This window comes from Pinus tabuliformis, chromosome X, assembly GCF_031772625.1.
Source record: "Pinus tabuliformis cultivar Carrire ecotype Pingquan chromosome X, CPIR1, whole genome shotgun sequence".
Taxonomy (NCBI): Eukaryota; Viridiplantae; Streptophyta; class Pinopsida; order Pinales; family Pinaceae; genus Pinus; species Pinus tabuliformis.
Window position 1 is genome coordinate 335,503,885 of NC_142308.1, and position 27,393 is coordinate 335,531,277.

The following is a 27,393-nucleotide window of genomic DNA, read 5'->3' on the forward strand; positions in this document are numbered from 1 at the left end:
TCCTCAAGCTTGTAAAAAAATAAAGAGGTACTTGCCAGAAATGGTGGGGGAAAAGAGAGAAAAATGAGCCTATTTGTTATCCTTTGTCTCAAAAGAAGCCTTATCACCACTCTTGAACACGACACTTTTCATTCACCTGGGTTGGGTTATCCTTTGCCTCACAGTCGATCAAACCACATTGAAAGTCTTCAGCCGGGTATTAACTTTGGGTCAAATGTCACCAAGCCATCTGTTGTGTCGTTATGTGTTCAAGAGGTCACTGCATATAAACCATTCATCTGCAAAATACCCGTCATCCATCTTGACCATCCCTGAGTCAGTCCTTACAGCTACATTTCTTCAACTTGATCTATGATTTCGTGTTGTGGGCTTGCCTGCAACGGGTCACTTTCTATCGACTTCAGCACATTATCTAGAAAGATGACCTAGAAATCATCAGTACCTTGAAATCTGCATGCATCAATGGCAGGTTTCTCGCCTTTGACGACGGTTTACATCATTGACTTTCGATCGAAGGACTCCGTGAAATGTTCGACATCAACTCATTCATTCACATCTCATGGATTGTACTGGGTACTTTGAGAACCATTGACATCACTGGTGGTCTCTCTCACGCTTGTTAACAGTTTACATCATTGACTGGTAATCAAGTGGTTTCTACCATGTTCGACATCAACTCATTTATTCGCATGGATAGAATCGTACTTGTTCGGGAAGTTGAAATGAAGACCCTGGATCTAGTTTCCACCATCCAGGCTGCGAGGAGTTTTGTATTCATTATACAGTAGACTAATCATAAACAGATGGCTGCGCCCATACTGTGTCTACAAAGTCTATAATTATGATGTACTGCAAAATCATTCCTGTATCAGAGCAGTAGATAGTTTGTTAGTTAAAGTTGTCAATCTGAGTATGGGAATGCCTACCTCAGCGATGATATGATCTTATATATGTATTTTGTGTTGAATACTTGCAGGTTCCGACTGGGCTCTCCACAAGATAATCCTTGAAATGATAAAGTACTTCACCCTTCCTAGATGATATGAAACCCTTATCTACTACAGGCTTCGCACTTTAGGGGGCAGTCTGTTACACTAAAATTTGTCACCATGACTATTTGCAGTTAGTATGGCTCCATCAACTGTCATACTATCCTCCTTGGCAAGTCTCATACCTCTGCTCTCCATGTCAAACTCCAAGAAAGAGAGAAAGTATTTAAAAATCTATATATCTCTGGGTACGCAGTTTCTCTTAGCTTTACCTGCGTGTACGCACCCCAAGTTCACAATATCTGCGTACTTGTACGCTCTGTCTGTAAAGGGGAGGGTGCGTACTCCTGTAAAGGTAAAAAGGCGCAAGTTTCACTCCAAAAAAGTTACTTGTGGTCATTTCTAGAGCATTCTAGAAGCTTGTTTGACGTGTATGGAGCGCCTCCAGATGGTTCATGTATCCCTATCAAAGAGGAACTTATCCCACCAAGAGGGGAGCTATACCATCCAAAGAGGGACTTATCCCATTGATGGTGGACCTGAATAACTTCCTCTAGAGCACTATAAATACAGGCATTGGGCCAGAGGGAGGGGAGGTTGAAAGCTGAACATTCCTAAGGGTAGATGCTGCTGGAATTAGGACTCCCTTGTAAAGCTTGAGAGGAGAGATTCCCATCCTTTCCTAGCCTTATTTGAGAGTGGGTGAGCTGATCAAAGTAAAGGAAAACTCTTGCTGGACCCTAGGAGGGACCTGCACAACACCAAGGCTCAGGTTGTAATGGTTTCTTTTGTTTCCACTTAATACAAATGAACTCATTTTTCTCAACAGATTGTTATTCATGATTTGTTTCATATACTCCTTGGTCTGTATGATGGATATGTATTATTTTATAAGTTTATCAGGTGTTATTTAATCTTTTGGCTTGTTAGTGAATGCAGGTTTCGAAGAGAAGGAGGAGCTCATCCGGATTGGCAAGGCTGGACTACTACAAAGCATTGGACTAAAGGTATGTTAAAATCACCTGATTACTTGTATTCTAAATGCATGTTTAGAGAAAGGTAGTGTTTATTTGTCTTGTTTGTCACTAGAAAGCCTTAGCTTCTAGGGAGGTCGGTTTTGTCTGCAATATCGACTCTTTCCGCATGACACCCCGCCAACCAACAAACATCTAATGGACGTAGGAAGTCTTTTACAGGCCCCGAACCACCTGAAATTCATTAAAAAAAGTTTACCATGTCTGTTGGGTCCATATCACAACCAATCACTAGGTTCCATATGGAAGCTAACCAACAACCTCATGCACTTATCACAAAGTCACCTTGTTGGGATTAGCTAAGATATAGATGAACTTAATCAGAGGTCAGTCTTCACTCCTCCCCCCGCCAACCAACAAACATCTAATGGACGTAGGCAGTCTTTTATAGGCCCTGAACCACCTGAAATTCATTAAATATAGTTTACCATGCCTGTTGGGTCCATATCACAACCAATCTCTAAGTTCCACATGGAAGATAACCAACATCCTCATGGACTTATCACAAAGTCACCTTGTTGGGATTAGCTAAGATATAGATGAACTTAATCAGAGGTACTAGTCATGAGGTTCATAAAAGCACTTCAAGCTAAGATATCAATCTAAACTGATACATTAGCTCAAACCCTTCTCTTATGTATAATGCCTTCCAGAACTCAAAGAGGATGAAAAATATATTTTCAACTTCTTTTTGGATGCTTTGTTCAAAGTGACACTGTCTCGGTTCCTTATGAAATTAAAGAAATCTGTTCTAGACCTTCAAAGATCATTGTAGTATATAGATTTTATTGTGGAATGTTTTAAAACGAGAACTACAATCATAAGTTTGTGCACAAGGTAAGTTCCATTGGACGTTCATTTTGTTTTTTTAGCTGGATATGAAGGCTTTAATGATTAAAATATAAACCAAGCAGGCAGCTCACAGACTGAGTAAAGACAAAGCTGAATTAAAAGCCCTCAAGCAAGAGAAGGAAGAAGTTGTCTCCCTTAAAAAGGAAAAACAGTCTCTTGAGGAAAGTACCATGAAGAAACTTTATGAAATGGAGAATGCATTACGTAAAGCCAGTGGGTAGGTAGAACTTTCCAATGCTGTGGTCCGCAAGCCGAAAGAAGAAAATACACTGGTAAGGCATGAGATGAAGGCTGCAAAACTAAGTTCTTTACAATCTGCAACAACTTGTCAAGAATCTCTTAATAGAGAGAAGGGAATGCAAAAGAAGTTTGAGGCCTGGGTAAGACAGAAAGCTATATTGCAAGAAGAACTTGTCAGTGAGAAGCATAAGCTTGTACATTTGCAGCAGCTACTAATAAAAGTTAAAGAATGGAAACTACAAACTGAGGTCAGAAACTTGAATGGTTTCATCTTGATATCCTTGTCACTGGTCTGTTGATGTTGTAGTTGTAGTTTAGGCTGTAAAATGGGTCCTCACATAAGCCTTCTCCAACATTTGGTTTTTTATGCTACACGTCAATAATCAGCAGTGAACTTATGACACCAAATCAAGAGGTGAATTTAGACATTGTACTTCTACTTCCTTGAAAATCTTGTATGGAGATGAGACTGATGCATGGTTAGGTTATTTTCCTTCTCATCTCTGTATGTGGAATTGGGTTTTCTAGCTTTGAATAATGAGGCAAGGGAAGTTTTCATGAATTGTAGATTGTAGGTTATTTTAGGAATAAAGACATTGCTGATTGAGAAATGACTGCCTCAATTACGTGGACACATTTGGCCCGGATGAAACCTATTTGAGAAAGAAAGTTGAAGGGACCTTTTTTTCAAAGTACTTGATGTATATATTAGTGGACACTGATGACAATGGTGATCCCATCGCTATTTCTTCATTTTGTTCATATCTGATTCCTTGAAAGCTAAAGTATGTGGATTTGAAATATCCCCTATACAGGCTGATGTTATGAATGCATTGTCAAAGAAAACCGATGATAACGTTGGACAGGAAGATTTATAAAATGCATAGCGTGCAACTGAGGCAGACAATCTTGCTGATTCGGAAGCCTAATCGGTCAGTAGAATAGGAATTATCAAATAGAAGTTGTAGGATTGATCCTAAGACAATAGACAATGTCTCCAGCTTTGCAACTGTTGGTACAGAGCTCTCTTTGTCATTGGCTTCAGCTGGAGATGTTGGTGTAGAATTTTTTAATGATTCCACAAGTGTTGCTAATTCTAATTATGATATTGTTTCATTAGATCATAGTTTTGGAGGAAATGGCTCCCAGGATAGAAAGGATGAGATGCTTGTGAAAATGTATACACTGGTAAGGCATGAGATGAAGGCTGCAAAACTAAGTGCTTTAGAATCTACAACAGCTTGTCAAGAAGCTCTTGATAGAGAGAAGGGAATGCAAAAGAAGTTTGAGGCCTAGGTAAGACATAAATCTATATTGCAAGAAGAACTTGTGAGTGAGAAGCGTAAGCTTGTGCATTTGCAACAGCTGCTAGTAAAAGCTAAAGAACGGAGACTATAAACTGAGGCCAGAAACCTGAATGGGTTCATCTTGATATCCTTGTTATTGGTCTGTTGATGTTGTAGTTGTAATTTAGGCTGTAAAATGGGTCCTCACATAAGCCTTCTCCAACATCTAGTTTTTTATGCTACCCGTCCATAATCAGTAGTGAACTTATGACAACAAATCAAGAGGTGAATTTATACATTGTACTTCTACTTCCTTGAAAAGCTTGTATGGAGATGAGACTGATGTATGATTAGGTTATTTACCTTCTCAGCTCTATATGTGGAATTGGGTTTTCTAGCTTTGATTAATGAAGCAAGGGAAGTTTTCATGAATTGTAGATCGTAGGTTATCTTAGGAATAAAGACATCGTTGATTGAGAAATGACTGCATTATGTTTGATTGAATTACATATCATTGAGACTTTACTAAAACATCCCAAAATTTTAACATTTATTAGAATTCTGATTATTTGCATTATTTTGGAGTGACTCCAAAATGCTACACCTGATCATGGTTCATAGTGTATTGGACCATAGTATTTGATAAGCTTGCTTTACAACTCATGCAGCTGCTACTGCCTCTTTAATGCCTTTCATTTTCAAATTGCACAATTTAAGCTCAGCCATATTCTGGTGATGGAATATATAAATTTTACTGTACAATCCTCCCTGCTACCATCTTTGAACTCTTAAATTTCCTAAATAATAATTGCAGATAGCATGTCTTATCATTTTATAAATTTTTCATGATAAAGAAGACCTCATGAGCCTCCAAACTCTCTTCACTCCTCCCCCCGCCACCCAACAAAAATCTAATGGACGTAGGCAGTCTTTTACAGGCACTGAACCTCCTGAAATTCATTAAATATAGTTGGCCATATCGATTGGGTCCATATCACCACCAATCACTAGGTTCCATATGTAAGCTAACCAACAGCCTCATGGACTTATCACAAAGTCACCTTGTTGGGATTAGCTAAGATATAGATGAACTTAATCAGAGGTACTGGTCATGAGGTTCATGAAAACACAAGGTAAGATATCAATCTAAACTGAGACATTAGCTCAAACCCTTCTCTTATGTATAATGCCTTCCAGAACTAAAAAAGGATGAAAAATATATTTTCAACTTCTTTTTGGATGCTTTGTTCAAAGTGACACCATCTCAGTTCCTTATGAAATTAAGGAAATCTGTTCTAGACCTTCAAATATCATTGTAGTATATAGATTTTATTGTGGAATGTTTTAAAACCATAAGTACAATCATAAGTTTGTGCACAAGGTAAGTTCCATTGCTACTTTCTTCTCACAAAAGGGGTATATATCAAAATATAAGCTTGCTTTTGTATTGACTATGATTTTCTAAGGTAATTTTAGAAGTCCTTCGACCTTCTATTGTTAGACCTGAGGCATTTCTACCTTATGCAATCATGTTGAGGTATCATTTTCGACCTTCATGTAATAATACTGAGGCATAAGATGTTGGACTCTTTTAAGTCATTACTAAAGGAAATTTTTTAGTATATATATATATGTGCTAATTCCAAATGGTGAGGCCCAAAAGCAGAAAAGTGGCAGGGCATCATTGACCTCCAACATAGGCATATTGTAAAGATGAGTGTCATTTCTATATAGAATAGGGGAATTCTTAGTATCTCTAACATGCATTAGGATAACTATGATACATGAGATTATGAATGCCATGTCTAATTCATACCTGTTTAGAGCTCGGATTTCATCTAGTACAATATATCTCAACACAAATCATGAGTATGGCCCAGCCTTTTCCGCAAGACAAAAATGTCATAAATGGAGCAACTCAAACAGGAGATCATATGAAGAGCAACCTAACTAATGTAAAAAGAGATTCAGGAACTTTGTTTTCACCAACTGCGCGGACAAATAAACTAGACTGAACAGAACATAGTGAAGCCTGTTTATTAAAAATGTCTCCTATTGAAAAGGGGCTGCTTTTATTAGGCATTGAAAACTCAAATATGAGATGTAGGACCAAAGCAGGTTCATGCATTAGATGCTCTGCTGGCACTGAAGTTCAGCAGAATTCTATAGATATATCAGATTCAATGCAGACAAGCTTGCTGATTGGGAAGCCTAATCAGTGAGTAGAATAGGAATTCCCAATGAGAAGTTGTAGGATTGATCCTGAGACAGTGGACGATGCCTCCAGCTTTGCAGCTGTTGGTACCGAGATTTCTTTTTCATTGCCTTCATCTGGAGATGTTGGTGTAAAAGTTGTTAATGATTCTACAAGTGTTGTTGAAGATGCAACTAATTCTAATTATGATATTGTTTCATTGGATCATATTTTTGGAGGAAATGGCTCCCAGGTTAGAAAGGATGAGATCCTTGTGAAAATGTTCCATCATGTTAGATAACTGGAAACACTGCTACAAGAATGAACTGAATGGGCCCAGCAAAAGGTAATGCAGGCAGCTCGCAGACTGAGTAAAGACAAAGCTGAATTAAAGGCCCTCAAGCAAGAGAAGGAAGAAGTTGTCCGCCTTAAAAAGGAAAATTTTTCTCTTGAGGAAAGTACCATGAAGAAACTTTCTGAAATGAAGAATGCATTACGTAAAGCCAGTGGGCAGGTAGAACTTGCCAATGCTGCAGTCCACAAGCTGGAAGAAGAAAATACACTGGTAAGGCATGAGATGGAAGCTGCAAAACTAAGTTCTTTAGAATCTGCAGTAGCTTGTCAAGAAGCTCTTAATAGAGAGAAGGGAATGAAAAAGAAGTTTGAGTCCTAGGTAAGAGGGGTTGTGCGAATGGCAGCATTTGACACAATCACTATTTTTAGTTGAGTAAAAGACCTAAAATTTTCTTAGCTCCTTAATCCTTAAGCGAAGAACGTCAGAGTGACAGGCCTTGCTGAGTTAAATTTCAGCAGAACTTGCAAAGTTTTAGTAAATATCCGAGTTATTTTGGAGTTATAGAGCTCAGCTTTAATCAGTGTAGCTGAGTTATGCAAAGTTATATATTCTTAAAAAGCTAAGCACTGCATAGTTTTGAGCCACGTTGCCCAGTACAGGTCAGTGACATTGAATAATGTCACGCGTATTCTGAACTACAAAATTTTATATAAGGTTGATTTAGATTTATATTTTTATTCCGCCTCTCTTCCAAGTAAGTTCCAACCAGAGAGGCCACTTTATATATATTCAATTTAATGATTGGTTACTTGGTAATGGGCTCTGCTCATATGTCAATTGATTATTCAAACATCCTGTCATTTAATGCCATAACACGTGTTATTAAATGTAGCCTAGAGTGTTGGAGTCATGGGACATTGAAGAAATAGTGAATATTGTGTCTTAGGACATTGAAGAAATAATGAATCTTGTGTCATAGGACATTGAAGAAATAATGATTATGTTGTGTCCTGATATGTGGTTGTGTGCCATCAGTGAAAGAAGGCACTAGTTTTTCATCTAAGGGTTATCAAAACAGATTTTTATGTGGTATAGGAATATTCATTAGATTTGGATCTAGATTTAAATTTTAGCTATTGAAAGAAATACAAAGATAATTAATGCTTCTTTGCGAATGTTTCTGTCAGGATTTGTTGGAGAAGATACTTGCCAAAGAAATGGAAGAATGTTGTGTTGTCTGTGCTGAACCACTGGAGTGGTTGGCATATGGGCCATGTGGCCACCGTGAAGTCTGCTCTACTTGCACCTCAAGGCTGCGGTTTATCCTTAATGACAAAAATTGTTGCATTTGTAAACAAGATTGTCCTAGTGTTGTGATAACTAAGGTATATTGTCATTTTTGTTAAATTTAAAGCTCTGTACAATCTATGAATAAATGCAAAGGCTCTAATGCATTCTAGTGATTGCAATTCTATAAAATTTGCAATAAAATGTGACTTATATGGCATGTGAGCAGGCTCTAGGAGACTACACAAATGCAGTAGGGGATTTTAGTACCCTACCAGCTCCAGCAAATGAGGGAAAAGTAGGCAACTATTGGTTTCATTTAGACACACAAGCATATTTTGATGATGAGCAACATTACAAAATGATCAAAGCAATGTGCAGGTTGAGCTGCAGTGTTTGTGACAATACTTGTGGGGCTCAAGAGCCAAGGAAAGAGTTACCAAAGCGTGACCGAGAGTTTAAACATATAGATTAGTTGAGGAAGCACTTATTTCATGCACACAAGCTTTCTATGTGCACCTTATGCCTGGAAGGCCGAAAGGTGAGCATGATTCTGTTTTTTAAAACTTTATTGCTATTTCATAAAAAAACAATTTGGATGAAAGGAATTCCAGCCTTCTATTACTCAACTTCCACAGAACAAGCTGCTAGATGGAGACTTTAGTGGTTTTGCTTTGATCCTCAATATTTACACAAGCACTATGAGACAGCAAGGGACACCAAGGCAAAGTTTGCACGTTTTACATCTTAATAATTTCTTGAATGTGGATTTCAGCATTTGAAATAGTAATTCTAGATTCTCTTATGTTGGTTGATTCTTATAGAGGGCTAGTCTGCATTGTCAAGTCACCAATTCTTTTTTAGTTTATTATTTGAATGGATATTACAGCATCAAAATCTGTAATTCTAGTTCATCCAATTTTTGTTAGTTGTAAAAGATCTGATCTTTCTAGTGACAATGCTTATCTCAGAGAGCAAGTATTATACCTTAACTTGGAAGACACAAAACTTACATTCATTTAGAAATATCCTAAGATAACATACACAATGGAATTTGTATTGTTATATAATTTCTTGTAATTCTATACAAACTAATGACCAACTTAGTTGGAATCAAGTCAGTATTTGTGCACATAGGCTATATGCCCAGTTTTTGGTTTGATACAAACTAACAGCCAACTTGGTCTGCTGCTTTTTCCAAATCAGGTATTTATTTGTGAACAGAAGCTTTATACACGGTCGCAGCTAGACCGACATTTATCTAGAGGAGACTCTGAAGTGGATGGCAGTGAGATAGAAAGGGGAGGTTTCATGGGTCATCCAATTTGTGACTTTTGCAGGAAACGATTTTATGGAGATAATGAACTTTACATGCACATGTCAAGAGATCATTATACTTGCCACATATGCCAAAGGTGAGATTGTCTGTGCACAATGAGATTGTATGTCATGACTACCTAGTCTGAATTCTGGTAGTTGTGCACAATGAGATTGTATGTCATGACTACCTAGTCTGAATTCTGGTAGTTAACTATCTCTAACACACGAAGCATCATTTGTGATTGCAGAAGGCACCCTGAGAACTTTGAGTATTATCAGAATTACAGTGATTTAGAGGTAAGGTGCTATTAGTAAGTAGCCTGAGAAAAAAATACTAGATATGTGTAAATGCTCCATTCCACATCCTTCCATGAGATTGGATGTTTTTAATTTTTGAGGCATGATTTTATTGCAGGCACACTTTAGTCAAGAACACTTCCTATGTGAAAATTATGATTGCATGGCAAAAAAGTTTGTTGTCTTTGCATCTGAAGCAGAGTTGAAGGTTTGTTTTCTTTTATTTTAGTCACTTGTAGGTGCTCTTAATCTGATTCTTGCTATTTATAAAAAAAATTCCCAGCATTTAGATTTACTATCAATAACTGAGAAATTGAGGCGATGGTAGTCCTGATGGTTGATTGAAAGACTTTTCATTTTACTTGCTAACATTTGTTGTGTGCCATTTTTTTTCCTTCCTTCACATACATTTGTTCGAAAGATCTAAACTACATAACTTTATGATTTCAATTTCAGAGGCATAATGCAATTGAGCATGCTGGAAATATGTCCCGGTCTCAACGGAATGCTGCACTGCAAGTATGTACTATTTCAATTTGTTTACCCACCCATATCTTCAATAGGCAAAATTTACCTGTTGAGATTGGGGTAATACATGGCATAGCTACAATTAAAGAGCCTAGGATTTCCATGACAGATTTCAGTGTTGGTTCCAATGCTTTCAGTATCTTGGTATCTGGGGAATGAATGCTTTGCATTTCAATAATATTATATTTGTTCTATTGAATGGTTTTGCTCAACTGCTAGTGTTTTTTTGATTCTATGGATCATATTTGCTAAATATTGTGATTCAAATGCCATGCAGATTCCTGTTAGTTTTCAATATAGGCGTCCAGGGAGTGAGCGTGAGTCTCAATGAGTTGCCAGAGGACGAGGGAGGAACATGAATAGTCAGCTTTCTTCAGCTAATCCAGCCAGCAGTGAGATGCTTGATCCATTACCTTCATTGCTTTCCTCTGACATGGTAGCAAGTTCTTCCACAAGTACTGTATCAACTGATCCTCCCAGGTAGCTCACTGCAATGAGTAGGAGATCACTTGACTCCCCTCTTGAAGAATCTGCCTTTCCTCTTCTTCCCGGGGCATCAGAAACTGATCCTCCTAGGTATCCCACTGTAGTGAGTAGGAGAGCACTTAACTCCCCTCTTGAAGAATCTGCATTTCCTCCCTTGCTTTCCTCTGACATGGTAGCAAGTTCTTCCACAAGTACTGTATCAACTGATCCTCCCAGGTATCTCACTGCAGTGAGTAGGAGAGCACTTAACTCCCCTCTTGAAGAATCTGCCTTTCCTCCCCTTCCCGGGGCATCAGAAACTGATCCTCCCAGGTATCCCACTGCAGTGAGTAGGAGAGCACTTAACTCCCCTCTTGAAGAATCTGCCTTTCCTCCCCTTCCTGTGGCATCAGGAAATGCTTCACATAAATCTATGAACAAAGGAAAGAGATCAGTTAAGTCTATGGCTGCACTTGTACGTGGTGGTCAAGGAAACATAAGGGTTCTTAATGCAGCAGAATCAAGACAAAATCTTGGCCTAGGCCAGACAAGCAATGCACCTTTGCTTAGTATTGAGGAAGTGCGTGCTGCAAACAAGGAATTAATTGAAAGTATTCAATCAGGTTTGGGAGGCAATGAGCAACAATTCGCTGCATTTAAAGATGTCTCTGCTCGGTTTCGAAATGGGGATATTGGTGCTCGAAAATATTATTCACATATATCAAAGCTGGGTTTGTCACATCTTGTACCTCGGCTTGCAAGGTTATGTCCTGACCAAGACAAGGGAAGATGTTGGCATTATGATTCAAGTGTTGTCCTTGATGGCAACTCACTCAGAGGTTGGTACAGGTGCTCAGAGGTTGGTACAGGTGATGGCAACTTAATCAGAAGACAGATCTTAGTACAGCATGCCAAGGAAGTACATATACGCAGGTTCGTTAAGCCCAAGTCACGTGTACACGCTAGTTGGATTCAGAAAAAGCGCGTGTATGTGGAAAAGTACCTTTGGTCCATGGTGGTTAGTCCTTGGAAGTTGTGCCTATGATTTCGGACCATTGTGTCTCGACGGGCGTGTCGATCCCTAGTTTTGAAGTTGATGGTATTGTGTTACTATGGTTTTGGCTCTTGGTATTGAGCAAGGCCTAAGGCTATATAAGGAGAAGAAGATCATTAGGCAAAATCATCTTTCGACAAGGCTTGAATATCTAAGAGAGAAAGAGATCTGATATGCAGGTTCTGGGTTGCTTGATCTAAGCCAAGGAGAGATCACATCGGTTGATGGAAGACTAGATCTAAGGATAGATCGGGATCTAATGGTTTGAAATGCACTATCATGATATGGTTGATTATGCGTATTTCTAGATCTGCATATTGTCGCAATGTTATGTTCTGAGTCTAACTGATGTCTGGTACAGCTGCAAATTGAGAAAGTTTATTTTTAGATCTGTACGCAGGTTGGCTTCGGTAAAAGTGCGTGTATACGCGGGTTTTGCTCATTGAAGTAGCGTATATCTTTTGAAGCTTGATTTTGGGTTTACAGTGGGGGTCTGACTGTTATTGCAGAGTTCTGTAGTCTGCTCTGTGTTCTGGTAACTGGTGATTGACAGGGTTCAGTGGTTCAGTGATTCAAAGTTTGGTTGTTTTATGCTTCAATGATCTGTTGTGAAAATTGAATGAATTGGGGTCCACAGATTGTAATGTTGTGCTTCAGGAATATCCAGTCTGAAAATGTATGAAAGGTGGTACCTGAAGGAAAGAAGATTGTAGGTCAGCACCTACGTACTAGTATCTTGGCTAGTACAAGAGCAAAGGGGGTTGGAGCTCCCTTCCAAGGAAGTTTGGAGAACGAGAGAAGGTTGTAGCCTTCTGCAGGTTGTAGCCTGCGTACTGGTACAAGGCTGCACCAGTACAAAAGATTGTAAACTGAAGTTTCATATTAAAGAAAGATAGAGACAACTTGCAGCAGGTGGTTTTCACCCACATTGGGTTTCCACCTTACATCTTGGTGTTCATGTGTGTGGCTTTTGATCTGTTCTGTTATACTGCACCTGTTTACTATTAATGTGGTGAATAATGTCCTGAAGAACTTAACTGAAGAATAAGCTAACTAAATTATGAGTTTTCTTCTTATACGCTGTTTTATTTAGTCATAGTAGCGTGTACACGCTGGTTCACCTAACTGAAGTAGCGTATATGTTTCTGAGCATTGAAAAAGTTTGATTGATCTGATAATACTGATTCACCCCCCCTCTCAGTATTATTTCCAACAATTGGTATCAGAGCAGGTCCTTCAGAGAAGCTTGATCGCTTGAAGGTAGATCATTCATCATGAGCAACTACGAGAAAGAAGCATCAATCAGGCCACCGATTTTTGATGGGACAAATTTCAATTATTGGAAGGTAAGAGTTACTGCATATCTTCAATCTCTTGGTACAGAAGTTTGGAACATTGTAGAAACAGGCTATGCTTTTCCTTCAGCTACTCCTACAGATCCAGCTGAGAAAAAGCAGTATGAAACAAATGCAAAAGCAGTCAGTACTCTATCAGGAAGTATATCCCAAACAGAATTCATGAAGGTCATGCACTTCAAATCAGCAAAAGAGATATGGGACAAAATGATCACTAGCTATGAAGGAGATGAACAGGTAAAGCAAGCTAAACTTCAAACTCTCAGGATTCAATATGAGACTCTCAAGATGTATAATGATGAAAGTGTGGCTAATTATTTTCTTCGGGTAGATGAGATTGTTAATTGCATGAAAAATTTGGGTGAAGAAATAAAAGAGACTATAGTAGTTCAAAAGATTCTAAGATCATTATCCCCCAAGTTTGAATCTAAAGTATCTGCAATAGAAGAAAAAGAAAATCTCCGTGTTCTCACTATGTCTCAGCTACATGGAATTCTAACTGCTTATGAAATGAGAAAGGGAGGTCCATCTGACAGAAGGGAAGCTGCTTTTAAGGCATCAGGAAAAGAAGATTACTATGAAGCAAGCCATGTTCCAGAAGAAGAGGAAGAAGAATCAAATTTTGTCAGAAATCTTCAAAGGGGTTCTGGAAGGTTCAGAGGTAAGCTACCTTTCAAATGCTTTGCTTGTGGAAGAGTAGGTCATTATGCTGCAAAATGTCCTTATAAGGATAAAGGAAAAGAACCTGCTAGATGGAACAAGAAACAAAGTGCAAATAAGAAAAGCTACTACACCCATGAAGATAGTGATGGCTTATCAAACAGTGATGAAGATGAACAAGGTAATAAATATAAGCTGTTAATGGCATTTGAAGATGATGATTATGAGGATGCTGTAGATGTGGATAATCTCTATAATGAAATTACTAGACTCAAGAGATGCATAGAAGAAAAGAGTGTGATCATTGATACTTTGCAATTTCAAATTGATGAAAAGGAAAAACATCTTGAAAAACTAGAAGGTGAAATTGTTGGTCTCAGAAAAGAAATTGAGAAAACAAAAGCTATTAATCTTAAGTTTGTCAAAGGATCTGAAACTTTGGATGAGATTATCAATGTGCAGCGGTCTCCTCTAAACAAGACAGGTTTGGGCTATAATGGAGAAACCTCTCAAGCATCCACCTCAAAAAGTTATCTTGATGCAGCAAGAAGAAATGAGCAGAAGAACAATGAAGATAATCAGGTAAAGCAGGGACGAATTACAAACAGAAACTATCAGGGACAATCCTTCTTAAGGGTGAACAAAAGCTACAACCAACCACAGGTAAAATCCTCTCAGTTTGGCTCAAGAATAGATGAAAATAGAAATTACAATCAGTTGGCTGGTAGATTCAATAACCGCAGAAGCTTCTTCAATGGACAATGCTTTTCTTGCCATAACTTTGGTCACAAAGCAGCTCAGTGTGTTGCATATAAAACAATCATGACTAGGGAAGCTCAAAAACAAAGAAGTATGACAGGGATTACAAAGAGGACCTATAACAACTTTTCGGTTCTTGAAAATGAAGTTGAATGTTCTATTTGCAATAATTTTGGTCATAAAGACTCTGAATGCAGGAGCAGGTTTCAGGAGAAAAAGGAACAAGCCACGAGCACCAAAAAATGGAGAATAAAGGAACCTCAGACAGAAAGATGTGGAATAGCTTTTTATGCAGAAGGACAGGAAAATCTATGGTACATTGACAGTGGATGTTCGAAACATATGACAGGTGATAAAGAAAAACTTGAATCTTATTCTACTTTAGAAAAGGGAAAGAAAGTTTCTTTTGGAAATGATACTCCTGCAACTATAAAAGGAAAAGGTATTGCTCCTTTGAAAGAAAAGGTCAAGGCTGGAAATGTTTTGTATGTTGATGGATTGAAGCATAATCTACTAAGTGTCAGCCAGATGTGTGATCAAAAAACCGAGGTTATTTTCAGATCGAATGGATGTCTTGTTCGTGATCTTGATACAGGTAAAACAGTTCTCAAAGGCAAAAGAACTCCAAATAATCTGTACATATTTGAAGAAGGACAACAACAATGCTATCTTAGCAAGGATGAAGAGCACTGGTTATGGCATCGAAGGTTGGGACATCTAAGCTTCTCACAAATAAGGAAAGCATGCAAATATCAGGCAGTTCGCGATCTTCCAGATATCAAAATTCCAGACAACACCATATGCAAATCTTGTCAGTTTGGAAAGCAAACCAGAACTAACTTTCCAGAGAAGGAAGGATCAGCTAGCTTGCCTCTTGAGCTAGTCCATACAGATGTATGTGGTCCATTTAGGAAAAGGACACCTCGAGGAGAAGAATATCTGATATTATTCATTGATGATTTCTCAAGGTTTGTTTGGTTAGGGCTTATGAAGCACAAAGATGAAGCATTCGAAAAATTCAAATCCTTCAAAGCATTGGCTGAAAATGAATCAGGACACAAAATTAAGTGCCTCAGATCTGACAGAGGTGGGGAGTTCACATCAAATGAATTTTTCGATTTCTGCGATGAACATGGGATAAGAAGAGAATTCTCTACAGCTAGAACTCCTCAGCAAAATGGGGTTGTGGAAAGAATGAACAGAACTATCCAACAAATGGCTCGTGCTATGCTCGATGAATCAGGTACTCCTGCAACCTTCTGGGGTGAAGCTGCACATGCTGCTGTTATTATTCTTAACAAAACAAATGTCCGAGTAAACAGCACTCAAACACCTCATGAGCTTTGGAGTGGTAAAACTCCTTCCGTGAAGCATTTCAAAATCTTTGGGAGCAAATGTTATATTAAGAATACTGATGAGCAACTTGGCAAACTTGAACCTAGAGCAGATGAGGGCATTCTTCTTGGTTATTCTCCACATAGCAAAGCATACAAGTGCTACAATAAAAGACTTGGCAGAATTGTTGACAGTATTGATATAGTGGTTGATGAGAAGGGATATATTCCTAGGCAAGTTCATCATGAAGACATTGAAGAAGATGAAGGTTACTCTCAAAGGCGAAATGATGAAGAAGAAGAACCTCAAGAAGAAGAAGAATCTCAAGAAGAACCAGAGGAGCAGACAAGAATAGAAGAGAAGACTCCATCCAGATATGTCCAAAAGAATCATCCAGAAACTCAGATTGTGGGGCAGAAAGAAGCAGGAGTACAAACAAGAAGGACACTTGCAGAAGCTTCAAGCTACTTGGCACTACTCTCCTCCACTGAACCACAAAATGTGAAAGAGGCATGCAAAGATGAATGTTGGGTCAAAGCAATGGATGAAGAACTTGAGCAAATCGAAAAGAACAACACTTGGGAATTAGTTCCTAGACCAAAAGATAAGAATGTAATAGGAACAAAATGGGTCTCAAGAATAAATTAAATGAAAATGGAGAAGTAATTAGAAACAAGGCCAGACTTGTTTGTAAAGGGTATGCACAGCAAGAAGGAATAGATTTTGAAGAGACCTTTGCTCCTGTGGCAAGACTAGAGGCCATCCGAATGTTCCTTGCTCTCTCAAGCTTTCAACACTTCAAGGTATTTCAAATGGACGTGAAATCAGCCTTCCTAAATGGAGACTTAGAAGAAGAAGTATATATTGAGCAGCCAGATGGCTTCATTCTTGGGAATGATCCAAACCTTGTATGCAGATTGAAAAAGGCACTCTATGGACTCAAACAAGCTCCAAGGGCTTGGTACTATCGGTTGGACAAATATCTTCACCAACAAGGCTTTTCAAAAGGATCAGCAGATAGCAATCTCTATATAAAAGTTGAAAATAACAAATTGCTAATTCTTGTTGTTTATGTAGATGATATTATTTTTGGCAGCAATGAAGAGACTATGAGTCAAAACTTTGCCTTGGTTATGCAGAAAGAATTCGAAATGTCACTTCTTGGAGAATTGACATATTTTCTTGGATTGCAAATCCAACAAAATGAAGGAGGTATCTTCTTGTCTCAAACCAAATACCTCAAGCAGATCTTGAAGAAGTATGGCATGGAAGAGTCAAAGCCAGTTTGTACACCCATGGTTACAGGATGCAGCCTCAGTGCAAATGATGAATCAGCAGCAGTTCACCAACCCACTTATAGATCCATGATTGGGAGTTTGCTTTATTTGACAGGTACTCGACCAGATATTACACATGCAGTAGGAATGGTTGGAAGATTTCAAGCCAACCCAAAGGAAACTCATCTTCAGGCAGTCAAAAGAATCTTCAAATATCTTCAAGGGACCCAAAACTATGGCTTATGGTATCCTAGAAATACAGATCTCACTCTTCATGCTTACACAGATGCAGATTGGGCTGGAAGTGTGGATGATAGGAAAAGCACAAGTGGTGGTGCTTTCTTCATGGGTTCCAGATTAGTATCTTGGTTCAGCAAAAAACAGAGTTCGATTGCCTTATCTACAGCTAAAGCAGAATATGTGGCTGCAGCATCTTGTTGCACACAACTTCTTTGGATGATGCAGACCTTGCAGGACTTTCAAATCACTTGCACTCCACCCGTCTCTATCTTATGTGATAATACAAGTGCAATCAGCATTTCAAAGAATCCAGTCATGCACTCAAAGACCAAGCACATACCAATCAAGTACCATTTTCTTCGGGAACAAGTGCTTGAGCAGAAGGTCAAGTTGGAGTATGTTCCTTCTAAGGAACAAGTTGCTGATATTCTCACAAAACCACTGCCCAGGGAAACTTTTGAATATCTCAGACAAAAGCTGGGAGTAGTTGATGCTTCATCCTGCTGTTGAAGCTTGTCTGTTCTACAGAAAAGTTGGTATACGCAAGTTACGAAAGGTATATACGCGTATACACGCGGATTTATGCTGAGAAAGTCGCGTGTATGGTGTACGCATGTTGCAGAGATTATATCCGCGTCCATACGCCTTTTCTTGCAGGAGAAATCGCGTATATGAAGTTCTGAACAGCAAGGGAAAACTCTGGAGTTCTGAACAGCAGTAGGTATGTCAGAATTCTTCAGGCACGGTTTCAGGAGGTGCAGCAGGCACAGGTTCAGGGGGAGCAGCTTAAAAGTCTCATAAAGCATTGTTGGCATTCAGATGTTTTGGTTGTTGATTTCAAGAAAAGGAGTTCAGAAAGAAATCCTGGTTGCTGATCTAAAAAGATGTTTATAATATGCTGCTGATGATTTTCATAAGTCTTGGTCTAGATCTGTTGTCTCTATGTCATATATCTCTCTTGTGATATCTCTTTTATGGAGTCAAGGTCATGTAACGGCCTATGTTGGTTTCCCCACTATGCCTGGGATGACTGCTGTAATGTAATTGGTTGTTTCTGATATGTCCCCTCTTGGTAGGGAGTATGGATGTAAGTATTGAGTCTTTTGGTGATAGGAAAGTCCCTTATGGTGTATAAGTCTTGGTTCTTGTTGAAGAACATCTTTTGCAGATCTGGCCTACTGTCAGGGGGAGCATGAGTCAGCACAGCCAAGCAGAGGTATCAGCATGTCCTCAGGGGGAGCACAGCCCTTTGCCCTTGATGTCAAAGGGGGAGAGTGACTTGGTGTGGTGGTTGCCATCAAGTCCAAAGGGGGAGATTGTTGGCATTATGATTCAAGTGTTGTCCTTGATGGCAACTCACTCAGAGGTTGGTACAGGTGCTCAGAGGTTGGTACAGGTGATGGCAACTTAATCAGAAGACAGATCTTAGTACAGCATGCCAAGGAAGTACATATACGCAGGTTCGTTAAGCCCAAGTCACGTGTACACGCTAGTTGGATTCAGAAAAAGCGCGTGTATGTGGAAAAGTACCTTTGGTCCATGGTGGTTAGTCCTTGGAAGTTGTGCCTATGATTTCGGACCATTGTGTCTCGACGGGCGTGTCGATCCCTAGTTTTGAAGTTGATGGTATTGTGTTACTATGGTTTTGGCTCTTGGTATTGAGCAAGGCCTAAGGCTATATAAGGAGAAGAAGATCATTAGGCAAAATCATCTTTCGACAAGGCTTGAATATCTAAGAGAGAAAGAGATCTGATATGCAGGTTCTGGGTTGCTTGATCTAAGCCAAGGAGAGATCACATCGGTTGATGGAAGACTAGATCTAAGGATAGATCGGGATCTAATGGTTTGAAATGCACTATCATGATATGGTTGATTATGCGTATTTCTAGATCTGCATATTGTCGCAATGTTATGTTCTGAGTCTAACTGATGTCTGGTGCAGCTGCAAATTGAGAAAGTTTATTTTTAGATCTGTACGCAGGTTGGCTTCGGTAAAAGCGCGTGTATACGCGGGTTTTGCTCATTGAAGTAGCGTATATCTTTTGAAGCTTGATTTTGGGTTTACAGTGGGGTCTGACTGTTATTGCAGAGTTCTGTAGTCTGCTCTGTGTTCTGGTAACTGGTGATTGACAGGGTTCAGTGGTTCAGTGATTCAAAGTTTGGTTGTTTTATGCTTCAATGATCTGTTGTGAAAATTGAATGAATTGGGGTCCACAGATTGTAATGTTGTGCTTCAGGAATATCCAGTCTGAAAATGTATGAAAGGTGGTACCTGAAGGAAAGAAGATTGTAGGTCAGCACCTACGTACTAGTATCTTGGCTAGTACAAGAGCAAAGGGGGTTGGAGCTCCCTTCCAAGGAAGTTTGGAGAACGAGAGAAGGTTGTAGCCTTCTGCAGGTTGTAGCCTGCGTACTGGTACAAGGCTGCACCAGTACAAAAGATTGTAAACTGAAGTTTCATATTAAAGAAAGATAGAGACAACTTGCAGCAGGTGGTTTTCACCCACATTGGGTTTCCACCTTACATCTTGGTGTTCATGTGTGTGGCTTTTGATCTGTTCTGTTATACTGCACCTGTTTACTATTAATGTGGTGAATAATGTCCTGAAGAACTTAACTGAAGAATAAGCTAACTAAATTATGAGTTTTCTTCTTATACGCTGTTTTATTTAGTCATAGTAGCGTGTACACGCTGGTTCACCTAACTGAAGTAGCGTATATGTTTCTGAGCATTGAAAAAGTTTGATTGATCTGATAATACTGATTCACCCCCCCTCTCAGTATTATTTCCAACAGAAGAAAACTGCTAGAGGCTCATGAAGCTATGGGAAAACCATCGGAGATGAAATTCTAGTTTTGCCTCTTTTTAAAGGTACCTCCTTAGGCTATTTAAATGATATACTGTCAGGTATTTTAAGCTAATGTAGCAGAATTCAGTTAATCACAGAGGCTGAGTTTTCAGCTACTGTCTAATTTGTTATGCATGGTTATCTGATACTTAAGACTGCCATTTAATATGTGTCTAATGCTGATGAATTGCTTCTATTACTCAGTAATAATTGTTTTATTGCAGTGCATCCTTCTGAATCAAAATCCTAGGCAAGGCATAAGGAACATGGGATCGTGCCAACATTCTAAGATGCACATGGATGGATTCAAACTCTCAACAGAAGAATCATACAGAGAAGACTAGCATGGTCCCTCCATTGCATTTTGTATTATGGTGCGCTTGTTTGTTGGTTCTGTACTTAGCTAATCGCACTACAATTTTGCAGCACATTTGACTTTTTAAGTAGCCCTTGTTGATACATCTATGTGTCATCTTTATATTATTTTATCATTTATGGCATGAGTTGCCTTGCAACTTCAAGTTCTTGTATTGCATTCTTCTGTCACTGTTACCTGATTGTAGCTCTTCGTTTCTGGCATGAATGATCAATATTTATTGATGTCTGTCACATTATTTTTCTCGGCATTTATAAATGCCAATAGTAGAGTGGACATTTTTCCACCCTTCAACTTGACTGTTGGAAATCAACTTGATGCTCTTCTACAATTAGTGTTTTAAAAGCCACTTCCAAACCACAACAAGGGGATTGGCTCTGACCACCCTAGTTTTGTAATAAATTTTTTAGATCAGTAATAAGTATTAAGAACATATTTTAATTACCAAAATAAAACAAGTTGGTATAATTTCAACAAAGGGATATGCCATTTTGGAAGCATACCCTATAACATCACATAGGTCAAAATCAAAAGCTGAAGATGGTCCATGAGGCATGCCATTAAAGCCGCCATCAATGATGGCACTGCAGAAAGGAAGTTTGTGCAAGGAGGCTAGCACATCAACCTAGGAACTTGCACTCCAAAGCCAGCTTCCAATTGGTAAAGCTTTCTATGCCAGCAATGCTTTATGAACCGTCTCAAATACTGAGATTCAAACTTATTGATGCCTTATTGGATTAATCCATACATTCTTTCTACAAAGGCAATGATCACTAAATTGAGAATTTATATCAACACAACAATGTGTCGCAGGTAGACATTTTTCCACAGGGAGCAGTTTGTGTAAAATGGATCTTAACATGTCAATTAAGGTTCTCGCACCTTTTTCCACAAAACATACGCATTCATCACTACATTGAGATTTAATTTCAATACAACAATGTGTCACCAGAGCAAGGTTGAGTTTGGTTTAGGGCTTGGTCTAAGGCCAATAAAGGAGATCGAGCCATGTTGATGTAACCCTTGAAGGAGGTTGAGTGCCTCAGCATGTGTGAATAGAGTGCACAAGGGCAAGATTGAAGGGTTTACATGAGTGAGAATAGAACCAAAATAGCAACTCATCTGTGTCTACATTAGCCCAAGAAGGAGATGCAGAATCTTAAGAGTAACTGCAGCAAGAAGAAGCATAAGTTTATGGTATGTTTTTTGGCTCTACAATCTAGCAGCTCCACAATTAATCAAACTCACCTCAGAAACAGATCTGCACAAAAACCGAGAAGAAACAACCTACAGGGAAAACTGTATAGCCTGCTATATGGTCTATTGTAGTACACCATACTGCTGTACAGATCGAAGGTTGGGAAACACTATGAGCTCTCTATCACAGTACTTGGACCGCAGTTCTGTCCCGCCTTCCCACTCCTGGACTGTTTAATGATTAGCTTCTGCTGCTTATGAATCTCGGCGCTGATTTCCATTTCTGACTCTGATTTCTTTCTTGACAGGTAATTCGAATTGGGTATGGGATGTTACACCATACTAATTCCCTGAATGCTTTTCAAAAGATGCAGAAATGTCCACAAGGTGTCGGGTGGTGTTGACTTCATGGGCAGCAAAGTGTTGTACTAATTCCATTAATGGCTTTCACAAATGCAGAAATCTCCACAATGTTCGAGAGATGGATATAAAAAAATACTGCGCCTCCTGGGATTGACTTAATGGACAACAATACTATGTGCAGCGACGCCGATGGCTATGCAACAAGTAATCAATAAAACCGTTGAATTGCGAATCAATTTTACAGAAATATTCTTCAACCAGTGGCTCTCACCAGGCCTCTCCGAGTTGCAATCTGCCTAGATTTAATTCACAGAGGCATAAATTCCATTCGCATAGATCCTCTGCTACCAATCTCACTGTTGGATCTGGGCGATGACCATCTCATCTCCGTGATAGAAAATGCCAACAATGGTCGAATAGTGGCCACTGGGAGTGACACTGCTGCAGCAAAGGTGGCAGATTTTGGCAAATTCTTCGGAGAGATATCAAAAGCAACTTTGATTACATCTAGGCATGCAGCTTGCAACGCAGGAACAACAGCTGTCAACAGCAGTTATTTTGCAACAGGAGCACTGATGGTTGCTGGGGTTCTTGACAGGGTAGCCAAAGCTGCTGCTAATTTTGGTAATAGGAATAATGCAGCAAAGAAGTAGACTTGAAGTATTATGGCACTATCAAGTTAGAACTGTAATGTAGTGGTGTTGGCCTTCACGTTTATCTGTCTCATAATTATGTATGTAATGTTGTAAGTTCTTGTCCATAAGGACATGTGAGTGTGTAAGAAACTGCTAAAAATATTTGAAAGCATCTTCTGTAATCATGACCATGCAGCTATGTGGGGTAGAGTCAAAGTCGTTGGTGGGAATGTGTGATATTGTGTAGAATCAAAGTCATTGGTGAGAATATGTGATATTGTGGAATATCTACGACCTGCAAATAATATGTCATAAATAAGGATGGTTCAAATGGCAAGATCATATAGATTAAGGATTCTCTTTAAATTATTTAGGTAGTGTAAATGAAATTTATTAAATAAATTGGTTTCAAATATATGTTATGGAAATGAAATTTAAGAAACAGGGAAAATAAAACCGTGCAAATATCGCCTCTGTGGATTCATCTATCAGAGGTAAGCATTTTCTTCAATGACTATGCTAAGCTTGCAGGGTGTTATACAATTATTGTTGATTGCATATTCTTTATCAAATTATTCTTTTGTTGTATTTGTGTTCTTCAATTTATGCCTTACGGCGTTTCCTTTGCAACATCTGGTGCAAATGCTAGTTTTAAACCTTATTAAAAAAAAAGCAACTTTCACAAATAATATATACAAGAAAGTTCCAATATCCTTTCATCATTTCATAGTTTTTATTATAAAAACCCATATCCGTGGTCATCATGACTTAAGTGGTAAAGATTAATCATTTCTGACCTTATACATGGGACTATAATAATATCCGTGGTCATCATGACTTAAGTGGTAAAGATTAATCATTTTTGACCTTATACATGGGACTATAGTAATCTAATGTACTTTTTAGCATTAATGTCGGTTGAAGTTACTATAAAATTTTCAGCTTTTTTCTGAAAGCACCATCCCTGCCTGCTATTAAACTGTCGCAATAATTTTGATGACAAATGAATACTTTGATGTTCTTATTTGATTTCTTCCCGAGGCAAAGAGACCATTTCACTGATATTATTCCTACCATATATTTGTTAAGAAAATTTACTTCATTCGTGTTTTCTAAATTAAGACTAATACTAAAATTAGTTCGATAATTCAAAACATATTTATCTCATTTTCGTGGAGTCTTCTCGTAACCCAAGCGCCAACATGTTCTGGGCATGTTAGCTATTTGTCAAAACTACTAATCCCCAACTTCAGGGTGTGTTCAGGGTGTGTTTTGCATGTTCTGTCACAGATGCTAATCCCCTGTTTGAAGCTCGGTTCAAAGTGGTTGCAACCCTTCATTGGGTCGCAAAGATGTAATCCTATGTTGAGCCGCAAAGCTAATATATTCTCTATTCTGCAAGCCTTTGGCTACACCATCTGAACCTCGAGCAACAAGTGCTGCAAGTAAGAAACAACTAGATTCTTTGTTTTCAGTGTAAATTTTCAAAATCTCAAATTAGTCTATAGTAAACATAAACAGATCTTAAATTAGTCAAAAACTTAACTATATGTATTGCACACGTCTCAAGATAACTGGTAGGAGCTGCAGGCTGAGGTTGGTTAACTGCCTCCAGCTTGATCTCAAATGCGACAAGATTTGTCCTGAAGAAGAACGCTTGATTATGGAACTCCATGGCCGCAGGGGAAATATGTTTAGAATGTATACTCATTATACAATACAACACAATATATAGCTTTTTCCTCAAATTTCCAAACTCCTGATATTTTAAGCAAAGAGTGTTTGCATCCAGTTCCTAGAAAGCTTCGCTTTTGGGAAATCCCTTCCATTTTACAAAGTATTCTTTATGCTCTTCTGTTATTTCTTACTCGATCAACCATGATATATTCAACCTCGTTTGAGAAGGGGTTATGGTGTAGGTTCTCTTGAGGAAATATGAATTATTTCATCGCACATAGTATCATGGTATGGCTTGAGGCAACTTGCATGAAATCCTGGATGGAGCTTTAGCCTCAACGGAATTCGACTCTATCTACTGCTTGTCCAACTATGGGGAAAGGCTAATCATACTTATATATGAGCCTTTACAATTAATAAGTCATCAATCTTGAAGTGGGCATGCCTTTTATCCTTGTTTGTGGAATTTTTCATTCTCTTGGCTGCCTTCTCTTCTCTAAGTATGCTTTCTTTTGCAATTTCAGTTTGTTCGTGCCAGTGTTTAGCAAACTTATAGTCATAAAGACTTCTACCAGCGTAGCCAATTACAACCATGTGGGGAGCCAAATAAACAACCATGTGGGGAGCCAAAGGTTATTGGAAAATTGCTAGCTAAAACGGGAGAATGCAGAGCTTTTATGCTTCAATTTTTCCAATTCTACTCAATTGTTTATCACTCACAAAGTGTCTTCGATACTCCTCTAACAGTTACTCCTTTAGCAAGGTGTTTATCTGGTCGTCTGTCTGCGGATGATGAGACATGGATAAGTTTAGTTTGGAGCTCTAGAGTTTAATCTGTCAAAAACCTTCCTTAGGTCTCGATCATTAACAATAGACAAGGTGAAAATGATGAATTTTAATTGTACCTTTGACCTAATCGAGCGCCTTAGATTGAAATCTTAACAGGGTACTATGGAGCCACAGAGACTGAAGGTCTAGAAGTCCGAGAGGAAAGGAAGACCAGTAAGCATAACAAATCCAGACCAATTGAATTAACCGACATAGCCTGGTTGAAGCACCTCCATGTTTCATACCAGGGAACAACTTATTCTACAGATGTCGAGCATGCAAATGATAGTTAAAAGTATGAGAGACTTAGGGAAAAAGAGAGAGGGACAGGGATGGAATTTGACGGGCATTTTGCCCATCATAAGGCTTTTTGAACGTATTTGACGGCTGGAATTTGTCAATGCCCATTTTGAGTGACGTTCCCGGAAGAGTAAAAAACATATTTTTGACGTTTGGAACTTTTTCCAAAACGTTCTTACGCCTTTTTATTTTTCATATAATAGAGTAATTTTTGGGAAAGTTTTTTTCACTGAAAATATGCTAAATTCTATTCAGCGTCGGTAACCAATAAGCATATTAAATTATGGATCACATTATCTAGATACAAAGTAGGAACGATAACTTTCCAGATGGTATATAGAAAGCCCAAAAAACTACCAAGAGTTTCTTTTTGTTTTTATTTATTTTTTCTTTTTGCAAAATTTGGGCTTTAAAATATTTGGGTATTTTTTCTGGTTTGAATGGGATTGATGTGATGAAAGATGGGTGCAGATTCATCGCTGCCAAGGCCCCCTCAACTACCCTTGTCCTTTCCCTTGCGTAGAGCAGAAAATAATAATTTAAATCAAACGTTGGGAAATTGTGTCATCGCAGTGCAAACATTTCGTCAAGTAATTTGCTTGCAAATTTGAGCGCTTGCCGATGATTTTATGGCGATTTCTTGCGTTTTTCCGATTATTCTTGTTTGAAGGATTTTAATTCATTTGACCTGCCAGCCAGCCAGGCGCCCGTATGGTCCTCGGGAATACGCACTCGTCTTGAGAGGACGGACAAAGGAATTCATCCGGTGGGGGAGCGCGGGGATTCTTGGAATCGCGAAAGGCATTTTCACAGGATATGACAGTTTATTCGATTGCTTGGTTGGTTTGACTCTTCTGGGTCGTAGGAAGGAACTCAGAGAAGCGAATTTCTGTTGGATTTGGATTCTTGGGTTCTATTTGAGCGATGGATTGGGTTAGTGAACGCCTTCTACTGTTGTGGGGGTAATTGATGAGAATTTATGTCTATTTCTGGTGTTTGTGGTAGATTTCCATGGAGGTGGTATTGGAGCGGGGGTTAACAGTAAGGCAGCGTTGGGACTAGCTGTGGCTTGCGTTGCAGTGTCGTGCAAGGTTGCCTTTTTGCTGGCGGCGAGGCCAGTGAGGAGTCGAGGCAAGTGGAACCGTGTGTTGGGCATTCTGCGAGATTTCGAGGAGGGATGCTCTACTCCTTTGTATCGTTTGAGGCAGTTGGCTGACGCCATCACTGTGGAGATGCATGCCAGATTGGCCTATGACGGGAAGTAAGTTCAAGATGCTGCTCACCTTCCTCGTCAACCTGCCCACTGGGTATTTTGTATCAAACTTTATATTAGATAATGTCAGAAATTATCTCTGAATTTATATGCAAGTTAGTTTTATTAGAAATCTGGTTGATTTTAAATGATAATTTAAAGATTAGGCATCTAAATATTCAGGTTGCATAATATAAATGGTTGGTTTTAAATGATAATTTAGATATATGCAATGGATAACCATTTTGTATTTTACTTAGGGCTAATTATATACAACGTAGTCTAATTAGCGGGAGGAATTGCCTGGAAAGTTATGGAAATTCCGGTTATATTTAGAAAAAATCTGGCAAGGATTTTTGTAAATCCAAGTTATAGTTGTTAAACTTCAAAATTTTAAGTGTCCTAGATGTTTTTGATGGTGCTGAATCCATTTCCACCATCAAAAACAA

At 38.7% G+C, this 27,393-nt stretch overlaps 1 pseudogene across 1 annotated transcript; it reads left to right on the forward strand.

Moving 5' to 3' along the window:
* Positions 1-7,955: 7,955 nt before the first annotated feature.
* LOC149139829 (uncharacterized) lies at positions 7,956-26,957 on the forward strand (annotated as a pseudogene). The gene is made up of 10 exons (XR_016265053.1): positions 7,956-8,275; positions 8,407-8,718; positions 9,384-9,592; positions 9,746-9,794; positions 9,913-10,002; positions 10,251-10,313; positions 10,600-10,758; positions 10,807-11,636; positions 22,497-22,876; positions 26,698-26,957. The product of XR_016265053.1 is annotated as an uncharacterized LOC149139829 (transcript).
* Positions 26,958-27,393: the final 436 nt, after the last annotated feature.